Source organism: Nuphar pumila, chromosome 9 (assembly GCF_984573655.1).
Source record: "Nuphar pumila chromosome 9, dmNupPumi1.hap1.1, whole genome shotgun sequence".
In the NCBI taxonomy this organism is placed as follows: domain Eukaryota; kingdom Viridiplantae; phylum Streptophyta; class Magnoliopsida; order Nymphaeales; family Nymphaeaceae; genus Nuphar; species Nuphar pumila.
Genome location: NC_143257.1, coordinates 109,785,540 through 109,796,221, shown reverse-complemented (window position 1 = coordinate 109,796,221; position 10,682 = coordinate 109,785,540).

Sequence of the window (10,682 nt, the reverse complement as noted above, 5' to 3'; positions counted from 1 at the left end):
GAGGCTCCTCCTACGCAGTTTGTTATATAGGAGAAGACCGTTATAAATTTTTTGAAAATGGTCCCTCCATATTTTAAAAAATTTCAAAAAGAAGGCTCTAATTATAAGGATTTTCAAGAAAGGGGGAGAGCTACTTTCTGATTTTTTTTTATGTTTTTGAAAGAAAAACCTAAAAATATGAGGGAAATGCAAGGGATTTAAAAGATGGGATCTAAATGAGTTTTTTGAAGAATTTAAGGAAATATTGAATTTTAAAATTGTGAGGATTTTACAAAAAGAGAGTTTTTGAAATAACAAAGTTAATTTTTTTTTAAATTGGGTTTTCAAAATAGATCTCGATCTGAGATTTTTGAGTAAATATCCTGCTTGGATCTCGAACTGAGGAAACATGGAGATTGGATCTGAGTAAAATACCTGAGCCAATATAGAGAATTAATTTTTGGATTTTTTTGAAAATAAACTCTGAATTGGATTTGTATATCTGATCTGGATTCGAGGTTGGATCAAAGATGAAAAATGAAATTGGGTGTCGGATCTTCAACAAGGAAGTGAATCCGAGAAATAAATAGAAATTGACCTAATTGCCCTTCTGTCTGACTCAACAGGTGGGTGTAGGGGAAAAAAGGGAAATTTTGAAAAATTTGGGGTATTCACACTGACCAGGGTTAAGCCATAACTTATTTAAAAGTACCCTCCTAAGTCATGGTCCTGGTTCTAGTTAAGCCTGTGTAGTACCCACAGGGCTAAGAAGTGAAAACCCTAAATGTTTATGCATTTATTTAAGCATAGCATGTATCACGTAAAAAAAAACTTAAATAAAGGCAATTAAAGTCACTCATGCATGAAAAGGCTATCGGTCCTTCATCGGTAAGTGCATGTATTATTTACCTACTCTTGCATAAGATTGTTAATTATTTCTGAATGTTATTCTTGTTATACAATTGTGATATCATGCATACCTAAAATGGATACTTGCTTGAATTAATGTGTGAATTTATCATAATATATTCATATATACTGGTTTTGATTTACCCGTATTGAATAGTATCTCCTGCTGGGGAGTTAGTGAGTCTAACCCCAATATATCTTACGGGTACTGAGTAGAGGATCCTTGCGATAGCAGGACACTGTGGCAGAACTAGAGCCAAGTCTTTCCTTTCCTGTGGAGTTTTGAATTGGGACATTTATTTATCATTTGAACATTTATGACTCTGATGTCATTTTCAAACAATGAGACTAAATTCAATTAATTATGTTATTGCTAAATTCAAATTAATATGGTGAATGATTTGATAGATTTGTAACCCGCCCAATCTCTTTATCTGATTTTATTATAAATGATTTTTGTCATGTTTTCTAAACTATTTAAAAAAAAATCCTCATGATTTTTGAGATAATTTTTTTGGGTGTTATAGGTTTGGTATCAAAGCACGAGGAAAATTTTGGCTCAAGACTCATCCAACCGACCTATATCGCTTGGTGAGTGTGTTCTTCTTATTTAAATGTCATTGTCATGAAATAGTACATTGAAATTTAGTTCTTGGGACTTATTCAAAAATCAAAACTTAGATGTCTAATAGGGACATCATCCGAAGTGTTTCTCAAGTAAGCATAAAATTTATATATAGATCTTTAGATTTTATTGTAGATGGACAGACACCAGCCTCAGAGTTGGGCAACTTAGAGAGACTTCCTTCTGAAAGCTCTCACCACGTTGACTACCATATTCCAAAACCTCATGAATAACAAAGGTAATGGTAATGGTAATGATAACGACATCAATGGCAATGGCATCAATGGATGGAATAATACTGGGAACCATGGAGTGAGCTACAAACGCTTCATGGAGTTGAATCCCTCATCCTTTTTAGGGAAAGTGGATCTCGATGCAGCAGATGAATGGATTCACGCCATTGGCAAAATCTTTGAGTCCTAGAGGTTCCTTCAGATAGAGAGGTTACTTTTGGCACTCACCATTTGTAGAGAGATGCCAAGAGTTGGTGGAAGACCGTGCGGGAGGTACGATACATGGTAGCTCAATGACAGGCGCTTATGTGGGCATAGTTCTCAGAGCTGTTCTTAGACATCTACTTTCCACAGTATGTGAGGGACAGCAAGATGCAAGAGTTCATAGATCTCCAGCAGGGTAGCAAGAAGGTGGCAGAGTACACCACCTTGTTTAGACATCTAGAGAAGTATTGTCCGAACACCTACACTATTCACGATAGCCATGCAAAGAAATACATTAATGAGCTACAAGATGGGTTGAGGACCCGAGTTCTGATGAGTCATCCATAGAATTTGAACCAGGCCATCGAGATAACTATAGTACTTCAAGTGGGAAAAATAAAATTTTTAGATTAACTTTAAGATAACCCTATCAAATCATAATGAGTACTTATGCATCGCAGGATGATTGGGAGTCTTCTAAGAAGGCTCAAGCTAAGTGGTCTGATAGGCCAGGAGGCAATAAAAACAAATCCCAGAGATCCACAACAAGAACGAGAAAGGCGCAACCTGCTAAGAAGCCTAGAGTGTAGCAAGGTGGAGTTAATCGTCCATAGCCGACTACCAGAGTGTGTCCAAAGTGCAAGAGGCAGCATAAGAGTGTCTGTTACAGAGATACAGGAACTTACGTACACTATAGTGAGATGAGACATTTTATCAGAGAGTATCCCAAGAGGTTGGCACTAGGCGGAGCAAATACAACACCACAAGGATAGTAGCAGCTTCAACAGTTGTGATCACATCAGTCCCAACAGCAGCAAAAACAACAGTCTCAACAACAAGGATAGAAAAGAACCACCAACCGTGTACGCGACTACCGCAGAGGAGTTGCAGGAAGATGTAGATGTCATTGAAGGTACTATTCTCGTTGTCAAATATGATGCTAGAGTACTATTTGATACGGGTGCTACACATTCTTTTGTGTTCACATATTTTGCTAGTATGATTGATTTGACACTCGTTATAATGAGATATATATTGGAAGTGGTCACACCTTTGAATGATAGGACAATCGCTTGCACATATCTGCCAGATGTGAAAGTGATTATTTCTGGGCAGAACCTCTTGACCAACCTGATTGTGTTAGATATGTTTGGGTATGATATTATTTTGGATATGGATTGATTGTACAAGCACTACGCTTGTATAGACTACCATGCAAAATAGATACAGTTTATCCAACCCAATCAGCCTGAACTTGAGTATAAGGTCGGTAACTCGACCAAGAAAGGCAAGATGATTTTAGCGGTCAAAACCCAATGGTTTATTGAGAAATGGTGTGAAGCCTTTCTGGCCAATGTGTCCCTAGTGGACCCTTCTATCAATCCTATGGGAGAATTAGTAGTTGTTAGAGATTTCATGTGTTTTTCAATGATTTTCCAAGACTATAATCTTTGCTATAGAGTTGGTGCCTGGTATGATCCCAATCTCTAAGGCTCTTTATTGTATGGCCCACGCAGAGCTAGAAGAATTGAAAAAGTAGCTCTAAAAAATGATGGATAAAGGATTCATTAGACCAAGTGTATCACCATGGAGTGCACCCATTTTATTCATTAAGAAGAATGATAGATCAATGCATTTGTACATTGATTACCACATGTTAAACAAGGTGACAATCAAGAACAAATATCCCCTTCCACGTATCAATGATTTGTTTAATCAACTCCGAGATGCAAAGGTCTTCTCGAAGATAGATCTTTGATCCGGTTACCATCAGTTGAGGATCAAAGACTCAGATATGTAGAAGACAGTGTTCAGGATGTGATATGGTCATTACAAGTTTTTTGTGATGCCTTTTGAGCTAACAAATACTTCGACAGTGTTTATGGACCTAATGAATAGGTTTTTTTGGCCATATCTGGATTTGTTTGTGATTGTATTCATCGATGACATATTGATTGATTCAGAAAGTGAGGAGGATCACAGAGAGCATCTAAAGGTTGTTTTAGAAATGCTTAAAAAGCATTAGTTGTACGCAAAATTTTCCAAGTGAAAATTATGGTTGAAGCAAGTTATGTTTTTGGGATATGTGATCTTAAAAGACGAAGTGTCAGTAGATCCTGCTAAGATAATTTCATACCGACAAATTATGCATTGAAGAAGTAAATTTTAGCCTTTTATTTAATTTATTAGAAATTCATGTATTGTATAAGAATTTTTATTAGGTGGAAGCAATCGTGGATTGGAAACAACCGAAGAGTGTTTTGGATATTTTTAGTTTCCTTGGTCTCGCCAAGTATTATCAAATATTTATTCAAGACTTCTCCAAAATAGCAACCCCAATGAACAAAATTTTTCATAAAGGGATTAAATTCATATGAACTCAACAGTGCGAAAAAAGTTTTTAGGAGCTAAAGAATAGGCTTACTTTAGCTTCAATGTTCACATTGTCGTTAGGCCATGGAGGATTTGTGGTTTATAATGACACTTTCAGTATGGGACTTGGTTGTGTTATGATGCAACACTGCAAGGTAATCACTTATACGATTTGCCAACTGAAAGTGCACGAGCAAAATTACCCTATGCATGACTTGAAGTTAACAATTGTGGTTTTTTCTCTCAAAGTATGGCAACACTATTTGTACAAACAGTAGTTCAAGGTTTTCTCCAATCACAAAAGTCTCAAGTATATTTTCTCATAAAAGGATTTAAACATGAGATAAAGATTGAAGGACTATGACTTTTCTATATCCTACCACCCTAGAAAAGCAAATGTGGTGGTTGATACCTTGAGCAAAAATTAAGGCTAGAAGTTTAGAAAGTATTATGAGAAGTGAATGGAGACTACTCAAGGATTTAATCACTTCGAGACCTTTTGGTTCAGACTCTGGAAAAATCGAGATCTCAAGTCTTGCAGTTCGAACAGAACTCATGGATCGTATAATAACTTAACAGAAGGATGATCCAATTTTTTTTAAGATGGTTGCAGCCTATCAATAGGATGAGTCGGCTCTACACATAAATGTTATTTTTGATGTCTATAAAAAAAATAAGTGACATGTGTTAGCAGTTTCACACGAGTTATGTTATTTTTGTCTATGAGTATAAGATCAGACCTTGGTTTGGTGAATCGTTCGTATTTCCCTTATCCGAAGGAGTTTTTACGAAAAGTTTATGATGTTCGAAAGCTGATAAAATTTTACACATTTTGTAGAAGTTTGAGTTTTATTCTCAGTCTGTGCATAGAGCAGTGACTAATAGAATTGTAGAGCAGATATGTGCCTAAACTGGTCTCAAATCGGTTATAAACCAATTAATCAATGCATAGAATGAATGTCTGATATGAATCTATGTTTTTAAATGTTAAATTAGCATGCAGATATAACATGTGATATTGTGTATATGTAGGTCCTAAGTGTCTAATGAGTATGACACCGAAAAAGCTTAATATCAAATACTTATGATTGAATGCACACTACTATCGAATTTCACACATTGTGCATTGTGTTGATTCATGTGATTATGTATGGATGCATATAGTTAATCATGATCAATGCCTTTTAATGAGTGCATAAATGAATGTGATGTATTACAAATTGCATATGTGACATGATATCATCCTTGGCATTGAATTTTGCATCCATGTGCTTGAACTGTAGGCTCAAATCTTAGATTTGATTCATTTTATATGTGCATGGATAAATAATAGAATTAATAGATTAAAAAAACAATCACGTGAAAATTAATTTTTTTGGGCTTACAATGAGAGGGTAAGTGGTACTTCAGGCTTCGTGGAATAAGTCTTTGAGCACGGAAGGTTGCTCCTCTCCAACCACAAAGATAGGGAAAAGCCTCTACACTAGCTGCAGGCTGGTAGGTCACGAAACTCATGAATAAAGTCTGATGCATCAAGATGGTGGTGTTGGGAGCTCTCTGTCGACTTGGTCATCCCTCACCCGGTACTGGTGAAATTAAGCCTTTGTAGTACCCACAGGGCTAAGAAGTGAAAACCCTAAATGTTTGTGCATTTATTTAAGCATAACATGTATCACGTAAAAAGAAAACTTAAATAAAGACAATTAAAGTCACTCATGCATGGAAAGGCTATTGGTCCTTCATCGGTAGGTACATGTATTATTTACCTACTCTTGTATAAGATTGCTAATTATTTCTGAATGTTATTCTTATTATGCAATTGTGATATCATGCATACATGAAATGGATACTTGTCTGAATTAATGTGTGAATTTATTAAAATTTATTCATGTTTACTGGTTTTGATTTACCTGTATTGAATAGTATCTCCTACTGGGGACTCAAAGAGTCTGACCCCAATATATGTTATAGGTACTGAGTAGAGGATCCTTGCAATGGCAGGACATTACGGCAGAACTAGAGTCAAGTCTTTTCTTTTATAGGGAGTTTTGAATTGGGACATTTATTTGTCATTTGAACATTTATGACTTTGATGTTGTTTTCAAACTATGAGACTGAATTCAATTAATTATGTTATTACTAAATTCAAATTAATACGGTGAATGGTTTGATAGATCTGTAACCAACTCAATCTCTTTATCTGATTTTATTGTAAATGATTTTCGCTGTGATTTCTAAACTATTAAAAAAAACATCTTCAGGATTTTCAGGATAAAATTTTGGGGCGTTACAAGTCGACTTCTCAATAGTCATGCTAACGTGTTGAGTACACTTGGAGGCCGATGCCTATAGCTAAGGATTGACTCTTCCTGTTTTAAAACTTGGATTGTTGCCTAATGGGCCTTTCAACTATATTTTACTATGCGACTCTAGCTAAGTGATCATGTTGAAGGGTGGAACCATACTCAGACTAGTGTTGTCTCACTTCTATATTTGAATCTTTTTTTTTTTTAGACACTCGGCGATAGGCGGAAGAGATGTGGAGGATACGGGAAGCTTGAGGACATCGAAAGACACAGACCTGAGCATGCTTTTGCAGGAATTTTTGTAGTTTTGGAACTTTGATGCTATTGAATATAAATTTTTGTATAAACAACTGATTAATTATAAATGAGATTATGGTTTTTGCTAAATCAAGCAAAAGTCTTGTTTCATAGTCATTTTTGGGACCAACACTTTGGAAAAAGGGTTTTCCAAGTAAAAAAGCTTATGCTATGTTTCGTAAAAGAAAAGAAAAATTATTTTAAAAAATTCTCTAAAATTTTGAGAGTTACATTAACAACTTGGCATATATAAATTCATCCATGTAGAGGTTATCATCATCCTTGGAAAATCTTCTTCCATATGCATAAACCTTGTATTCCCTTCCAAAGCAGTTCTCAATGGTCAATCCAACAACATTAAAGATGACAAAAAACATACATCAAGTGATCAAAATTACACCGTTAGAGATGAAGACTTTCGAGCAACCTTGAAATTCCACAAAAAGAAGCAAGGTTGTAACATTTTCAATCCAAAGCAAAGTGCTTATGGGAAATCACAAGGTAAAGAAGAAACACAATAAAAAGAAAACACATATATTTCTCTAACAAAAAAGTGCATTCATAAAACTATAAAACTATCCATATGTTCATCATACTTGCACAATACAACACTTGTACCCTGGGTGGGACCTAGACCATATTTATGCACATCCACAAAAATAGATGCTAGTCCTCCACAGAAAAATCAAGAGAAAGAACAAGGTACTATAGGGAATACCGTTGCACCAAATTCCCCTACTTGGTGCATGGTAACAAGGAAAGAGACAAAACTAGTTTTTTGTGTGCAGAAGAGACCCTCACTAAAGAAATGGTATGAACAACTTTTGCCTCATATAAAATCTCACACCAAAACCCAACTTGGTCACTCTAAAATTAAGCAGAGCCAATACATGTTGGAGTTCCTGGATGATGATCTTGCTCTGAAGATCCCATATCTGTGTTGCATCGTATCATAGAGCCAATACTTTTTGGGGCTCAAGCATAGGGTGTGGATGATACCGCTGACTGAATGGACCTCCAACAGGGTTAGTGAAGGTGTGGTAGGAGCCAACATAGAAAAATGAAACACCAAGCCAACACAAGAAAAAGAAACCCCAAAATTTTTTTAGGCAATGAATAAACCACCAATAGGGGCAACAAAGGTGCAGTAACACAAGAAAATAAAACCCCAATTTTTTTGGTTATTAGGCTTTATTGATTTCTTTAGGAAACGAAGAGAGAGAGAGAGAGAGAGAGAGAGGAAAGAGGGAGATGAGGGATGGGGTTGTGCCTTGGGTGCGTCATGACTAAAGAAAGGTGGTGTCATCGTCTTCGAGTGCCTTGTTGCTTGAGAGAGGGGGAGAGAGGGAGAGGAGGGAGACGAAAGAGGAAGGAGACAGGAAGGGGAAAGAGAGAAGGGAGAGCTCATAAAGCTTTTTTCTTTTTTATTTAAATACCTTATGCATTGGTCGTTGGGTCTTATTTGGATCCAACGACCAACACTATTCCATTTTTATTGCACTGCTAACTCTATATATATACGAAAATTGATCATAGTGTATAGCAAAACTGACACATTTTCTAAAATGCTTTGAAACTTTTCAAATCCGTCTATTGTCCAAAATCACAAATATTGTTATTTTTAGGACTATTTTAGGATTCACACCTACCATTTTCGGTGTGAATTTCCTCCATCTCTACTAGAAACGCATTAGCCACACATATTTTATGTGAATTTAGTAATTTTTTATGTGAGGTAACTCAACAATTTGTGAGGTTTCTCGATTCGAGTTTAAAAGAAATTTTGCAGCTTTTTATGTGCATTTCTGATTTTTTTATGCGAAGTAACTCAGGTATTTGTAATATTTGCTATGTTTTTCAGTTCGAGTTTAAAATAAATTTTATAGATTTTTTTTATGCAATTTTAAGATTTTTTTTTTGAGATGTAAATTAGGTATTTGCGATGTTTGGAGGTTCAAGTTTAAAACAAATTTTGCTCGCACTTATTTTTATGCAAATTTCATAAATTTTTTATGTGAGGTAACTCAACTATTTGCGAAGTTTGTAGGAAAAAGTTTGTTGCCCATTTTTTCTTGTCAAAAGAGAATGGCCTGGGTTTCTTCCCTTAAGTTACCTTGCAAAAATGTGTAAGATTTGAAGGTTCGAGTTAAAAAAAAAGTTTGCTCGCATATATTTTATGCGAATTTAGTAAATTTTTTATGCGAGGTAACTCAACTATTTGCGAGGTTTGGATGTTCAAGTTTAAAAGAAAGTTTCCTCACACTTATTTTATATGAATTTCATAAATTGTTTATGTGAGGTAACTTAAGTATTTACGAGGTTTGTCGGTTCGAGTTAAAAATCAAATTTGCAAATTTTTTATGCGATGTTATTATATTTTTTATGTGAGGTAACTTAAGAAAAGAAACCCAGGTCATTTCCTTTTGACAAGAAAGAATGTGCTACAAACTCTTTCATACAAACCTCTCAAATACTTGAGTTACCTTGCATAAAAAATTTATGAAATCCGCATAAAATAAGTGTAAGCGAACTTTTTTTAAACTCGAACCTCCAAACATCGCAAATACCTAAGTTACTTTGCATAAAAAAGTCCTAAATTCACATAAAAAGTCTGTAAAAAAAGTTTTAAGCTTGAATCGAGAAACATAGCAAATATCTGAGTTACTTTGCATAAAAAATTCCCAAATTTGCATAAAATATCTACAATTTTTTTAACTCGAACCAAGAAACATAGCAAATATAACAAATACCTAAGTTACTTCGCATAAAAAATTCAAAAATACGCATAAAAAAGCTGCAAAATCTTTTTTAAATTTGAACCGAGAAACCTCACAAATAGTTGAGTTACCTCGCATAAAATATGTGCGGCTAAGGCATTTTCGGTGGAGACAAAGAAAATTTGCATATAGAGAAGATTCACACCGAAAATGATAGGTGCGAAGGCTAAAATAGTCCTAAAAATAATAGTATTTACGTTTTTGGATAACAGACGGATTTGAAAAGTTTCAAGGGCTTTCACGAAACGTGTCATTTTTGTCGTACACTATGGTCAGTTTTTGATATATATAAAAAAATGAAAACTAAACAATAGAAAACCTCCCAAACCTAACCAATAAGAAACATTTATCAATTTTTTGTGTTTTTTCAAAATTCCAACTTGACAGATGTGTTCAACATGATTGATTTACTAGAAATCGACACTTGGATCGTGAATTTTGGATGAAAAAATGGTATTTGAAGCCTTGAAAATTTATGAAATTTTAGGCCGTTGATTTTTTAAATCTTATAAAAACATATCCATGCATCGGAATCGAATACTCCAAGAACTGATTCCTGTAAAAACAAGTGCATAGGTCACATCTGTAAGTTCAAATTTTTGAAAAAAATACTGAAAATCCTGTAAGTGTTTTTTATTGGATAGGTTTGGGAGGTTTTCTATTGGGTAGGTTTCCATTCCCCTATATATTTATGAAAAGTTTGGTTTGTCCTAACTATTCATATGGTGTGGGCAATGCTGATTCTTTATGTTTCATGCCTTGGTTGATAAAACTGACCGTGCGTTTTGCTTAGCATGAGCCATTTGATAGGAATATGGATCAACTATTTAATCATGTTTTTTCAATGAAAATATAATTTTGTGTTTTTAAATTTATGAAAAGTTTATGTCATTGATTTTTTAAACCTTACGAAAAACCTGCTCACATGTCGTAATCATATGATTCAAAAGCCCACTGCTTTTAAACATACCGTGTAGAT